Source organism: Rhyacophila brunnea, unplaced genomic scaffold, assembly GCF_057557595.1.
Source record: "Rhyacophila brunnea isolate RB1 unplaced genomic scaffold, BYU_Rbru_1.0 scaffold_21, whole genome shotgun sequence".
NCBI lineage: Eukaryota > Metazoa > Arthropoda > Insecta > Trichoptera > Rhyacophilidae > Rhyacophila > Rhyacophila brunnea.
This window is the reverse complement of record NW_028232871.1, coordinates 26,364,160-26,378,425: the sequence shown is the minus strand read 5'-3', so window position 1 is coordinate 26,378,425 and position 14,266 is coordinate 26,364,160. Positions and strand designations below refer to the sequence as shown.

General features: G+C 32.1%; 1 long non-coding RNA gene across 1 annotated transcript in view; it reads left to right on the top strand.

The window, feature by feature from the left end:
* Positions 1–12,434, top strand: part of LOC147070911 (uncharacterized) — a 163,359-nt gene extending 150,925 nt beyond the window's left edge. The window contains exon 2 of the long non-coding RNA XR_015070899.1: positions 11,811–12,434. This is a non-coding gene — a long non-coding RNA (uncharacterized LOC147070911). The remainder of the gene's footprint in view (positions 1–11,810) is intronic.
* Positions 12,435–14,266: the final 1,832 nt, after the last annotated feature.

Below are 14,266 nucleotides of genomic sequence, written 5' to 3'. Positions count from 1 at the left end.
TAGGAACGAATACAAGTACATAGTGAAACCTTTTAGAGTATGGTCATTTTCCATGAAACAAAAATGCTGTCGCTTGGAAAGTATCGACATCTTAATTTACAAATTAATATAAGCATAAATATTCTTAAAACATGACGATTGTTGTAGGTATTTAATACATATTGTAATAATGACGGTTTTTCGCACAAGTTTTTTTTTACAGGGGTGCCTCCAAACAGCGCCACTTAGGTACATTAACGTACCAAACACAACCACTGTTTGAGAGTAGGGTTTGTGGAAATGCTCTAATTATTATCAGTACCAACATAAATGGTGTGCATGGTGTATGTCAGTGGTCTCCAAACTCAATAAGGATGTGAGTTACTTTCAGAAACTGAGATTGTCTGGTGAGCTACTCATACGTAGTCCTTTATAATTTTTTTATCATCGTCCTTTATCGTACTATACATAATATTATTATATTACTTAAAATTAATTAGGATATCGGACTTCAAATAAAACATAAAATGCACACTTTAATAATTATTTATTTATAAACAAAATAATAATTGAAAAATATCTTGAAGTAAGTCTGAGTAAAAGTAAAAATAATTAGTGAAAAGAATGGCATTCGCTTTCCTCCACATTTTTTTCAATTTTTGGTGAGTACATTGTCAATCCCATCCGAATGCAATTATTAAGATGTACATGTATGAGTTACTATATTTATTTTTAACCACCTTCACAGTGAACACCAAATCTATCTAACGAATTTGCAGACAATTTGAAACTAAAAATGAAAGGGGGCGCTATTTTAAGTCTGCTCAAGGACGGCACTTTGCCTAGGGATGTTACTGGTCTTTGTCACTGCGTTATAAAATAAATTGATGGTGAATTTACATAAATTTGTTTAGCATTATTGAAAAGATAACGTTATCTACCACAAAAATGTTAGTGGTAAAGTTGAATCGTCTTTGAAAAAAGTCAGATCGTGTCCGGAGATAATAATGGGTTTGAAAATATCTAATTCCATTTGGCGCAGAGTTCAGGTGTTTCGGGTGGAATTAGTAAACCGGGGTGTCTCAAATTGCCGTGTCGAGTCACTGAGTCGTCTACCCTCCTACGGAAACATTATTAAAGCATCCTTACAAAATGTGCGCAATGCGATATAAAACTTTAATCAAATGAATTCTTTGGCGTATCGCAGGGGCGGCGGACCATCGGCCCGTCCTCCCCGTGCGGGGCCAGTGAAAAAATATTTTGATGGACAGTAAAAAGGGCCGTCGTAAAATTTATAGGCGATAAATTGTTGACGAAATTTAATAAAGCCATGTATTTATGTCGTATGTGATTTTTGAGAATATTGGAAATTGAAAATATTTACTGCGACGAATGAATCTATTTTTACTACCCTGCGTGAAGATTAATTTAACAAAAAATCTCATATTTTATATAATTTATAGTATTTATTAAGTTATATATTTGGTTTTTTAATGTGCCCTTTTTAATTATGTATTTAATTTAAATTGTCGAAATTAATGTTATTAATTATTTCTGTTGGAGGTGTAGTAATCATACCACTCAGCATCACAAGTGTGACACACTTTAATATTCATGTTTTGTTTTCAAAACAAACTTAAGTAGCGGAAGCAATTTTCTGTAGTTTCCTCTATCATATAAAATACCTATATAATCACTTTGTTTAATAAAAATAATTTAATTTACCAATTATAAAGAAAAGTTTAAAAAAATTTGCAACAGCGCGAAATTTGTCTTTAACAAATTTGTCTAATTATTTGCAGTGAATAGTGATGTTTTTTTTTGTATAAACACAATGTCATGTTAGCTCAGAATGTCTGGAGCATTATATACAAAACGATAGACTGCGTAAGCCTAAAATCTGTGCTCTTAATTTATATAATATATTATTAAAATAATTAATAATTCGATAATTTTAAAAAATATATTTCTATTTTCTAGTTTTAAAAATAAAGATAAATTATATCTAATGATTTTTGATGAGTAAAATACATAATGTAAGTGCAAAAATACATAATTTAAACTCATCGCACAATTCTATATCGTCAGTGAGCTATTGAAATTAAATCGAATTGGTGTGTCGTTGTCACTAAGTGTCTATTCGTCTATTCATGAGTACATAGTAATATCGTATCATCTTCTCATTTCCCATAAGTATACCTGATAATTGTGTTCTTTTTCTCTGATATCCACAGCCTACCTCATTCAGTGATGCCAACCGTACTATAATTATAGAACAATACTATAATTTTGATTTCGCGAAAAATGTAAAATACTCTAATTTTACGCCAAATATACCAAAATACTATAATTTTAAAGAATTCAAGACGAAAAATGTTCCTGTACTATATATTTTTCAGAAATACTATAATTTTTACGCCTTTGTACTATAATCTGCATATAAAAATATGGCAACACTGACCTCATTCCAAAAGTCTCCCTTCGCCACTGGCATCTATGCATTCGGTCCAAGGTTCGTGAATAAAATGTTGCATTTCTCTGCTTGCTGAAAATGTAGAAGACAATGTAGGCAAGAATATTAAATTGCTTACGTGTCTTCATTTCGACTTTCCAAAATGACTACATTTTCACCACTTTCCCGCCTAGATTTCATTTCTTTGTCTATTTAATTTTATTCCTTAAGCCAGCGACGGGAGAGCACATTTTACTTAAAGATTCCAATCTCTATATTTTACCTTTAATACTTTCCTTTAGCAAAAGAAAAACATCTTTATTTTGGCAATTCCGAATTTCATCGCGTGCTTGTTTTGCGTTACGCCGGAAATTTTGTTTGGATTTCGTATCGAATTTAAAACTGGACGGGGCAGGTACTACTAGGGATGTCAAATCAGTAAACATAGTTTTTGACCGATACGTCGGTAGTTTTGCATCAATATTTTTTGGAAAATAAATGATAAATATACTGTCACCTTTATTTTAAATACCGATTAGCGACTACACTGTACTGCACTAGAATGTTAACAATATTTTCAACATATTCAAAAGTCGAAAGTTTATTTTTAATATTATTTTATTCGTTGATAATCAGGGAACACAAATGTAAGAGAAGTAAGTTTTTTTAGGAAAGAGTGTAAGAGGGTATAATTCTCGACTTTATTTCTCTGACATATACGGTAGTGACATCTATACACCGTGATATGCATTAAATTTTATTGCGTATTCGAAATGCGCATTCAATATGTGTTGGTAATATTTGAGAACACTTTTTTTTGTGTTTTATGCCTCTAAGCAATAAACCAAACCTTGCTTCAAAGTCTTGGTCTATGCCAGAGCAATGCACAACCCGCGTGCGGCCCAAAATGACAAGTATATTAAATTTGTTTCATTGAATATTAATGATTTGATCGGGTTGATACTAAGTTCAATCGTGCAAATATGCATGTAATGCAGAGTGGAGAGTGATGGTAGTATAACTATTATATAATATATATTTTTTTTCAACACTCACCCACTGCAACCTGTTGAAAATTAAAAAAAATGGATAAATTAGCCCTTTCGCTTTTTTATCTTATTGATATACCTATTCGAAATGTACCTATATAATATATAGATATCGAAAACGATCAATAAACGATAAATATGTTGATAATTTTACTGTTATTTGTTTGTGTTTGTTTCTAAAAATCTCTATCCCCACAATGTGATCGGAAACTAGAACTATTTATTTAGTTGATAGCGAAATAATTAATTAAATAATAATAGACCGGTGCTATTTTTAAATCTTGTTAAAACTGCCATCCAGCATGATTATATAAATTTAGTATTGTAGTACATATTTCCGTATCAATACTTTCATTCGATTCGATACATTTTCTTTCGGTATAGCCACCCTAGCCACTACCACTTTATCGCGCGGCCGGCTTTATAAAATTCTTCAAATAGTTTTGTATTTTCAGTCCCTGAAAATCAATAATGATTTGTCGCAGCGTAATGTCATTACCATAAAGTTATTTATAAGTAAAACTTTCACTACGGTATATTAAATTTTTGAAATATCAATCAAATTAACACCTCTGCAAAGTCATGCAATTTGAGACTTTATAAAAAAGGTCGTTATTTCACACTATAATAAAATAATATTATAACTACTTAGTTACTAGTCATTATTCTCGAATATGTTTGTTGAAATTTGCCCCTATACAAAGGCTAGATCACAGGGTGTACAGTTTTTTTTTTTTTAAATTAAACTCGACACCATCAGACACGTCTATTAAAAGAAATGTAGTTTGGACAATACCTACATCAAAACAATAATGTATTCTATTCGTGGCACCTAGATACACAAAAAACAAATATTTTTTTAAAATAAATATTTCGTGTTCAAAATGGATTTAAGTTTTGTACTATTCCATTTGAGTCGTTTTTTGCGACGGACACCGGTGTGGATTTGCCTTTTGGTGAGTGTACACAGTGCCTGAAGAAGTCAGTGCCGAAAGACGAAGCCCGGGTCGCAAAAAACGACTCAAATGGAATAGTACAAAATTTAAATCCATTAGAATTTAAATTCAAATTCCATCAAGTACTTCGGTCGATAGTATTAATATTATAAATATTTCGTGCTTTAAGAAATTTCATGACACCTCGTAAGTGACATTTTGTTAAAAATGCATTATTGAATATATTATTTTTTTGTAGTATTGACAACACGAAAGCTGAAATACCAAACATAAACTCTGCTATCAGTATCACTCTTGCCAGAACAATACCCATCACACGAACTCACACATAATATACCAACAGGCCACGGAGCAGTGCGAGCCTATGTAAAAAGATTTAAATTGAGGGACAATGACTTGTTGTCCATGTGACGGCTACACATCTCAAACTGTGTGGCATGTCATCAACGACTGCCCTATACTAGAAAAGAAGCGATGGACTCTCAGAACTCTGTAGATAGCATAACCATAAAATTGACCTCCAAAAACCTTACGAAATACTAAACAAAACAAGAACACAACACAATATTTAATTCTGGCCATAAAGAAAATTAAAGATATACATGGAGGAACACAATTAACTGCACATCAATGTAACTAACCATTCCAACCACATGTGTACGAAAAAGCAAGGACATAAAATAGAGAGATAAAAATGGGAATGATTAATACGAATTTAAAAATTCAATGATATTATTATGTATGTGAACTGAATATAATATACGCTTTTTATATTTTCACGATTGATAAAATCCATCCCGTGATCGATATGTTGGACAATTCCGCTATATTATTTGATTTTAAAAAGGGATTCTGTGCACACTTACCTAAATACGAAATAATTGTTTTGTCATTACCTCACAAGTATTACAAAACTTTCATACAGCGCTTAGTAGTTAAAAAATAATTTTGATTGAAATAGTAATAATGACTTGGCGTTTATAATTATTTTGAATTATCCGAATCATGGTTCCCACTCATTATTTATTTTAGTTTTTTTTAATAATGATTACCTTTAATTATTATAAGTCATTTAGAATGTTAAAAAAATATTACTTCTTTAAAAATATAATTATGATTAACAATGTTGAATTTAACTTACTAATGCTCGTCGTATAAGTACAAACGTAAATGTTTAATATAACTTATATTATACATAGCCAAATTTCTACGTATACATATATCTTTTGGTAAATAAATTATATAATAAACTATTTCTTTTATTCAACGAATACGACAAGATTTGAGAATGTAACATTCTGTATTCTATACATAATTTGAAAACACCTCTTGCATATACACACTAGAAAAAATCATTGTGTAGAAAAAAATACGACACCCGACGGGACTTGAACCTGTATCTGCTGGATTCTCACTAATATGGTTTTCCAATATTCAAATACATTTTAGATAGGTACCTACAGTTGAAAGCATTTGCCCCTGCATAAATGTACGTAAACAAAAACCCCCAAATATATCATGATTTACAACCAGTATCTCTACTACCTCTTAAATAGTTTTCACGTTTGTTTTTTCTTGGACTGATGATGTATGCATGCGTAAATATGTGTTACGATGAAGCCAGAATATAATATTATAGCACTTATACAAATGAAGCAAAGATTTTTTTGTTTTTGTTTTTACGAGAAATGGATGTTAACTATTTACTTGTCCTATTTTTTTTAGAATTATTAATAAACATGTCCTTGCTTTTTCCTACAAGGTGGTTGTTCGTAATTTTAAACAATCACAAATACCCAGGATTTGAGAAAAACACATAAATATTGTGTTCTCACCGGGAATTGAACCCAGAAATCTCGGATGGAAGGCCAGCGCTTTGCGCACTACACCACGAGAGCCGCCTGGCTCAACCTGATTCGAACTACGATTCGAACCTTGGAACTCACTACATATACTTACGCTCGGCTATCGCGGGTGTGAAACTTAGCAGTTTAGGTTACTGATTATGACATGCCAATCTAAATAACTATCAATAATTTATAAATCAACATGTATCAACAATTAAAAATAAGTTATATTATCATTTTGTAAAATGAAATTGTACCTATTTAATAAATTTTTACTCAATTAATTAATTATGAAATTTCTTTTTGGTTTTCCATACTGTGTCGGACACATCAAAAAAATGTATGTGTAAATATTTTAACTTGCTTTTGGTCCAATATAACTTAGGTTTCTCAGGATTGAAACAATATCTACTATACCTCCAGGAACGAATAATTTTATCCAGGATTGCAATTCCTAATATCCAATAATGTTATATTGGTGTTATTATTAAATGATTTTAAGGCGATAATATGTATTGTATATATTGTTCCCAATTTTCTGCGAATTATAATACCCCACAGCTCTTCCAAGTGTCGAAAACTTTACTGCGGAAAACCGAACAGAAATCCGCGCCGAAGTTTGCGTACCTACAAAATTATTGTTCATGAACTCACGTCGCCATGTTAATCCACCAGATGCATTACAATGATCGACCTCCTTGAGTGAACTGCATCACAGAAACGCCGCGGGCCCGCAAAACTTCCATCATTAAACCTGGGAAATGAATTTATGAACACACTACGCCGAATATACCCACATCCTTTGAATTTCCATTGCCATCCAAGTACAAACTTAAGTGAACATCTTATCTGTTCGCGATATCACATTACTTTGAGAACTTACTGAAAACGACTGAACTCGGAGACTTCGATGTATTTTAAAGCTGTCCAATAGTTGCAATATGATTCGAAATATGCGATAAACACAAATAACAACAAATCTAAGAATTTCAGCAATCATTATTGTTTCAAATGCAGTAAACCCATAGATTGCGAGTAACTTTATCTCAGTGGCGAAGGGTGCCTTTTAGAAAGAGGTAGGCTGTGGAGATCTGAGAAAAAGAGCACACTTGTCAGGTATTCGTACGAGACATATGAATCTTGTTGTTTAATTTAATAAAACGCATTTTTTTTTTGTAGTACTTATTCCACTTTTAATTAATAAATTAAGACCGGTTTCGTTCGACTCAGAGGGACATTTTCAACTGTTGTTTCAACTGAGTTGAAAATGTCCCTCTGAGACGGACGAAACCGGTCCTAATTTATTGATTAACAGTGGAATAAGTACTACAAAAAAATGCGTTTTATTAAATTAAACAACAATACCATGCAGTTCCACCATGAATTGACAATTAACAAAATAAAAGAAAAAATAAGAAGATAATACGATATTACTACTAATGAATAGGTACACACTAATGACGATACTCTAATTCAATGAAACTTAAAAAACTTACTGACGACATAAGATTAATCGATGAATTTAAATTACGTATTTTTCGAAACATTTATACACATCAAAAATTATTAGATAAAATTTCTTTATATTTTTAAAAACAATCTATATTTATTAATATGCGATTAATGATTCATAATTTTTGACAATGTGCATTTTGACAAAGTGCAGTCATGCCAACAATATTCTGTGCGAAGATTTTAGGCTCTTCGATAGGACCCTACCTTATTTCATACAATTCGATAGACTGACTGAGGTTACGTGACGTAAAGTCCACACGAAAAAAAAATCACAATTCCGTCACACATAATCCGACCTTTATTCACGTCAAGACAGATGTCGCGCTGTGGTATATTTTTTTCAAACCTTTGCAGATTGTTTTGTAATTTGTATAATACATTCCTACATATACGAAATCTGTCATTGGCAAATCAAATTATTTTTAGAAAATATGAAATAATCAAGTGATTAAAATAAAAAATATTTTTTATAAGAAGGTAGGCTTTAATCAATCGCCTAGTATGAGTCTTCGCCACTGCTTTATCTGCAAGTATTTTACCAAACGAGAAATTTTAAAAAATATTTTTTACTAAATAAGCGAGCGAGGTCTTACAATAAAAGCAAAATTTTGTAAAAAAGGCACCACCCGAGCTACAGTAGTGCGAGGGATGACAATTTTATATACTTACGAGTATTTCCGATTACTGTAATAAGGCTTGAAGGTTTTACTGTAATCATTATTGGTGTATTAAAACTAACCTACGTGTATTTTTTTTCGCCAGTTTTGTGGTGCCCAACTTTTGATATTTCTACTGCAAGCATATAGTTTTTTTTATTAAGTTTTGGAACAAGCGAACGAACTATTTTGGCACTCAATCGTGTGCTGTCAATACAGTATAATTATTACAAAGGAGAAAATGATTTTTGCGTTAAATTTTTCAATTTGTACTGATTTAGCAATTTAAATTATAAATGGATCAAAAAACATTTTAGATATTACGTTTAAAATGGCTCTCAACATTAATTGACAACTCAACTAAAAATCGAAATTATTCTTGGAAATATAATTATATCTTTCAAAAGATTCATATTTTTTTTATTCATAAATGATTCATGTCTCGAAACTCTGCGAATTTACGCATTTTCACTGATGTATCCCCTTTCCCCCTTAGGTGGAATCAATGAAACACAAAAAAATCGTAGTGTTTCGATACAGTTTTCAATCAGATTCAAGATCAAACTTCCAATGATCACAACAAAATATTCTTTCTTCTTAAACAGGGGGGAGCAAACTTTTTGGATGGAGGGCCAAATTCAAGAATTCAAAATGAGCGGGCGGGCCGCAAGTAAAATACCATTTTTAGATATACACTATTTATTATCACGAAAAATAAACATTTCAAAAAAATTAATGAGAAGAATGAAACTGTTGTACATTTTTTTAAATTCAGGTGTTAATTTTGTAGTTGATATTATCAAAACTGCTTGTAAATGGGCATCGGAGATATTTGATCGTAAAGAATTTTTATTGAGGTTCATGATCGAAAATGTTTGTTCACATATATAAATTGATCCAAAAATAACGAAAATTTTTCTTGTATAATCTTTAAGTTGGTCGAATTTGTCTGAATTAAGGGCATTGTAAAATTTGGAGATTTCTTCACGACGATGCAATTCTCTTAAATCAGTGTCACACTGCAGATCAATAATCTCAAGTTGTAGCTCTGTCGGTACACTATCAATATCTATTGAAATCGATGTTCTATGTAGAAAATAGTGGTTACATAGTGTGAGACGAGACGCAAGGAAGACGTACTGAGATAATACATTTACGAAACAACAAATTCTTCAAATTTTAATCTATTGTCAATATTTTTTAAAAAAATATAAAAAAAGTTATTCGTAATCAGAAGTACAATTAATGATAGCGGGCCGCAAAAAAATACCCGGCGGGTCACATGCGGCCCGTGGGCTCAGTTTGCCTTCCCCTGTTCTAAGTATATTTCCGTGAATACTAACTATTTTTTTTTCAGATTTTTAATTTACAAGACACATTGATGTGTTTTTTTTATTTTATTATAACCTATTATTTAACATAATTCAACGCTGAATGAATGCTTGGTGGAATGAATTAACATGGTTAAATTGTGCTTTAATGTTTAAACCTCGTTGTTTGTTAGTGGTCAATAGAGACTTGCTTGTACGAAAGACCAGAGAAGAACGACTACGCGTACACGATTATTTAAGATTTGTCTCGGTGTCTACACAGCTATGCATTTAATAAATCAATTATAATCAATATTATTCAATTTTAAAAATGTACATTATATAAAATAATATACAAGGTGTTTTGGCAATACTTTGACTGTACGAAATAACATTAAAAAAAGTCTGGTTTATTCTTTTTTCCATAATATGAAATAAACCAGCAATAATGTTATTATTAACTATGTAAGTATTATTTTTTACTGTGTGGGTAGGTAAGGTAGGTATAAAAAGTTACAAGTTCTAATAATGATTTTTATGGCAGTGTAAACTTTTTCCCGCCTTGTACAATTATAATAATAAATATTTATGGACGTCGTGTAATTTAAAAAAAATGATTTTATGTGTTTATTAAGGCTTTCGAAAATATACTTTATTGCTGCACTAAAACACGGGCTTAGTGATGATTTTACGATTAAGAATCACGCGTCATGGGACTGAAATTTCATTGAAATACTTACCATAAACATAAATCTATACACTGTAGTATTTATTATTGCGTGATAACTAAATAACTGAGCGATAACATTGCCCAGTATGGTTAGGTACGTGCAATTTGTTCGAAAACACTACGAAAGAAATTAAGCCGAAACCATCATGCTGGTTGCATGCCGAAATTTTTATTGTCTATTTATTATCTATGGTTTTTCGGGATCGTGAACGATCGTGAGTAAATTGGAACCAATCCTATTTCCGTCTACCACGTTTCACGAAGATTCAAGCCAAGATTGCCGAGAACGTACGAAAATATCCGGAGCTACCGCCCGCTTGAGAGGTTAGGTTTGACAGCTGAGTTTTGACGTAAAGTTGCGAGGGAAAACTGTTCAGTGTAGCCACCAATCTGACGAAGAAATAGTTTTAGGTCAACCCATATTTTTAATAATAGCAACACTATGTTTATTTTAAACCAATCAAAAGCAAGGACCAACGCGATTGAATCGTTGCGTGTAATTGCTTACATATATTGTAAATATGTTGGTCACGACGGTCGGCGTGTATCGTTGGATCTGGTTGGATCTGCATGTCTGCCAATGTAATTAAGCCTTTATATGCTTCACAATACTTCTACATTCGAAATAATGCTCTTCGTTTGCTTCCGCAGAGAAAACATACTGAAATATCGGCAAAGGGTAGGTAAATGCTGGAGGTGCGTTTTAGTTTCAGTAACGACCGTGGTGACGTAGATGACATGATATAAATGTCACACTCCAACACAGCTTTATTTTTATCGTTTTGTTCCCACATGTTGGGTAATATTTTGATTTTTTTTATGCAGTACCTACTGTAACCTTGGTTTTTTTATGTCTTAAGGATAATCCATCAGGTGCCCGCCTATCCCATTTTACATTAATTTGCATAGTTTATTCAATACACTTATATAATATTCAGAAAAAAAACTGACAACTTTATCGAAAGACATGAATAATGTGTCGCGGGATTCAACACAGCTTTATTTTTATCGTTTTGTTCCCACATGTTGGGTAATATTTTGATTTTTTTTATGCAGTACCTACTGTAACCTTGGTTTTTTTATGTCTTAAGGATAATCCATCAGGTGCCCGCCTATCCCATTTTACATTAATTTGCATAGTTTATTCAATACACTTATATAATATTCAGAAAAAAAACTGACAACTTTATCGAAAGACATGAATAATGTGTCGCGGATTACTGAAATTTCTTGCGGATATGTTTTATAACTTTTTCCTCTGAAATGTCACTTTTTCTAGAGTGTATTTAAATATTTTTTTATTCTTTTCTTTTCAGGTAAGCGCATGATCCGAACTTTATAAATCTTGTTCGCAGTTCGCTTTGGAAAGGTTACGGCGACATTCCGGTAAGTTTTTTTTAACTTTTCAAAACTCGTGTAACATAAAATTTGTGTGCTAACAACAAACTGAAAAATGAGAGGCTTTTATAATAAGTAGGTAGGGTGGGTACTTTAGTCATATAATTTTACGGTTACCACCCACTAATCGACAGAGAGCAACAAGACGGGTATCCAATTAGAGGTTGCGTGCGTTTAAAAACAACAAATTAATGTTACCACACATCAGTGGCGAAGGATCCATAATAGGCGATTATTTAAAGCTTACCTTATAAGAAAATACAATAAAGACATTATAATGTTAAAAAATAAACAGACCCATCTATCGTCAGAATCTTCAAGTATTTAGAATTCGTAACAAAGGTAAAAGAATATGCCTTCAACTATCGTGTGTATGCGATTATTTGGTTAGGAATTCAAATTTATTTTGTATGACTGTCAGGTCACGTGACCTCAGTCTACCGAATCGTATGCAATACGGTAGGCTTGAAAGGCAATGCCTAAAACCTATGCGCATAATATTACTGAAGCTTTGTCCCAAATAATTAATACTACGATAATTTAAAAAAAAAAACATTTTTTATGGCATTCAATCACAAGTGTATAATAGCAGTGGTGAGGGGAGGAGGTAGTCATAATTATTTGTTTTCATATTTAACTAATAATACAGTTAGCAATTGTGCACTATTTATTTCGAATCTTCACAGCCTATCTCCACCCCTCGCTACTGCGTAATACCACACTACACCATCCATTTAGTTTCAATTAGAGAGTTACAGAACCCTACTTAGATAATTGTATAGTAAATATTAAGTTAAGAAATAGGTATGGTATACACCAATGATTGTTTTTTCCCCCTGTTAGCAAAAATCACCGCACGCCACTAGTAGTATTCCTACACGGTTTCCACAAAAAACTCAGCACAGCATTTGTAGTGGTAGTAAAAAATATTCGTTTTTATTTTAGTAATTTTGTTTGTTTTTTTTATAATGAAAAACTACAATATGTAGGTTCTAGAAATTTGTCATTTTTTCTAAAATTTACTGAACGCATTCGTACATATATTATCGTTTTTTAAAGTCGCAATTTTTTATTCGTTTAATTTCTTCCTACCTACTTCAAAGGATAAATAAATTGAACGCATGTAAAATGGTTTCCAAACAGTTGAGCACATCTCGGTACATCCACAAGAGTGTGCGGTACTCGTAAGTGTGCCTGGAGAGAAAAAAATCGCTATAGGTACGCTACGGTTTTCCCACATGTCTTGCGAAGAATGTTCCCAAGGAAAACTTTTCGGTGCGGCATTCTCGTTTTACCAGAGCTATAAACTTCGGTTATTGTTAAAGTTTTAATACCTTTTTATTCAAATATTTCCTTTGTACAGGTGTCGACGTGTATAGCTTTGGATTTTTTCAGCGATTTTTTTTTCACTCTTTTTTCACTGCGTAAATGGCTCGAGTCCTTGTATTTTCCTTTATGGCTTTTGTATTATATTTTATTCTTTATTTAGGGTGACAAGGGGCTTTTATTCTTTGGCTACGCAATTTTATAATACTTACATTATAGAAAGGGTTTTTTTTATAAACATTTTATGCAATAATTGTGTATGCTATATTATTACTCTCGATAAACCTTACATACTGTATCTTCGTCTTTGTGTGCCATATCAATTATCCAGTTTCTGCTGCTATTCAGAAGGTGTCCTCGAATCAGACGTGACTCTTCTTATCACAACCTCGGATGTTCCTCAGCCAGGATGTCCGTTTTGAACAAGGTCTTCCACGTCTTTAAATGTGTGTTTAAGAGCGTACATAAGTGAAACAGTAAATAATTTTCAACACTATATGGGACGTAATTTCGGCCGCGTTGCCAATCGGAGAGCGATAGTCCACTCGTGAGCACGTCAATTTGTTTAGTGATGGCGTCGGAGGAATATAATCTTAAATCGTGTAAAGATGACTTAAAAACGTTCCGCATGTTCCACTTGAAAAAGAAAACATGACAATGAATATACTATTATTATTGGTAATATAACAATAAACATACCATTAAATGGACTCATGTTGGATTTATGACAAATTATATTTCGTTCGGCTCGCGTCATTTGCACAATCCGCGCATCGCCTAGTCACGATCTTTTTAGACCATGCCTCAGCTGAGGTATAGCCTTAATTTAAAAAAATAGGTATGCGATTATAAAATATTACGAATTTGATTGTCATTCAATTGTACACTTTTCGTTGGATCACTTAAAACTATTAACTTTTTACAGGGAAATTTCGATTATGATACCTATTTATTTTTGATTATTTGTTGAATTCTTTATAGCCTGAATCATAAGTATAAAAAATGTGAAATACCGATAAATGGTTACGTAGGTAATGTCGACAAAGCA